Here is a 1,159-nt window from a genome sequence, read left to right on the forward strand (position 1 = left end):
CTCCCGAGTAGCTGGGACTATAGGCGCTCGCCACCTCGCCCGGCTAGTTTTTTTTGTATTTTTTAGTAGAAACGGGGTTTCACCAGGTTAGCCAGGATGGTCTCGATCTCCTGACCTTGTGATCCGCCCATCTCGGCCTCCCAAAGTGCTGGGATTACAGGCTTGAGCCACCGCGCCCGGCCTCCTCTGTGAATTTTAAAGAGCCAGGAAAAAAATATAAAACTTTTAAATGGAAATGGGCTGTCCTTATTTGTACTAGAAGTATTTGGTTACGGCAAGAGTGCTAAGTGTAAGGGACCCTGTGCTGTTCATGCTTTCTCTAACCAATGCTAATAATGAGCCAGGGGGAAGCAACATCAGCATTGACAGGGGGCTTGTTTAAAACACTCATTCATAAACCCTTTTCAAACATACAGAATCACATTACAGAATGTGCAGCCACAATTATCAAGTGATTTATAAGCTCGTTAAAGCTTTAGAGGCAATGCTTAGCTTAGTGTTTATCAGCCCAGGCTTCTCTTTAGGATCACATGGCTGATAAGCAGAAATCTCTTGTGCCCAGGCTTCAAAATACATTCATGAGAGTTAAGTTCCACCTTTGCACTAGAGGGTGGTCACAGGGCCTATTCTATTTGGGTTTGGTAGGGACAGGTCATTGTGGTGCATGTTTCCATTACTGTAGCAAAAATTGCTGGTGTCTATGGCACAGGAGGGCACCAGAGGACAGGAAAGGAGAAACTTATATTTGCATCTTCATGGAGCAGCTCATTGTTCCTGAATTTCTTCTGTTTTAAAGGACAGAAATGGGTGGCCTTTTCTGTCTTTTTCTGCTAGATGATGTCATGCTAGCAGGTAAACATGTGGTACACTTTTAAAGACATATTCTCGAGATGCAGGTGTAATTTGTACAGAGAATCTCATCTGAGAAGAAACTCCAGAGAAGGAGGAGAAAGAAAAAAAATGGCTTTTCTTCAGGTAAACGTGTCAGATGAAGAGCTGTGTCCACTCTTCCTCCTGGACTGCCATGCGTTTAGTACTCACACACCTTTACTTCTCTACTTGTGTTTTTCCTCCCTGAGTTTGATTTAATTACTTCTTAAAATTCCTATGATAGTCAAGGGTCTTTGAAAAATATTTCTTTTGCCCGGCGCGGTGGCTC

At 43.4% G+C, this 1,159-nt stretch overlaps 2 protein-coding genes across 2 annotated transcripts in view; one reads left to right on the forward strand and one right to left on the reverse strand.

Annotated features, from left to right (window-relative positions):
- Positions 1-1,159, reverse strand: part of LOC105551032 (zinc finger protein 506-like) — a 118,236-nt gene that overhangs the window by 83,426 nt on the left and 33,651 nt on the right.
- Positions 1-1,159, forward strand: part of LOC105551012 (zinc finger protein 93-like) — a 37,878-nt gene that overhangs the window by 13,007 nt on the left and 23,712 nt on the right. The gene's annotated exons all lie outside the window — the stretch shown is intronic.

Source organism: Mandrillus leucophaeus, unplaced genomic scaffold (genome assembly GCF_000951045.1).
Source record: "Mandrillus leucophaeus isolate KB7577 unplaced genomic scaffold, Mleu.le_1.0 Scaffold1139, whole genome shotgun sequence".
In the NCBI taxonomy this organism is placed as follows: Eukaryota; Metazoa; Chordata; class Mammalia; order Primates; family Cercopithecidae; genus Mandrillus; species Mandrillus leucophaeus.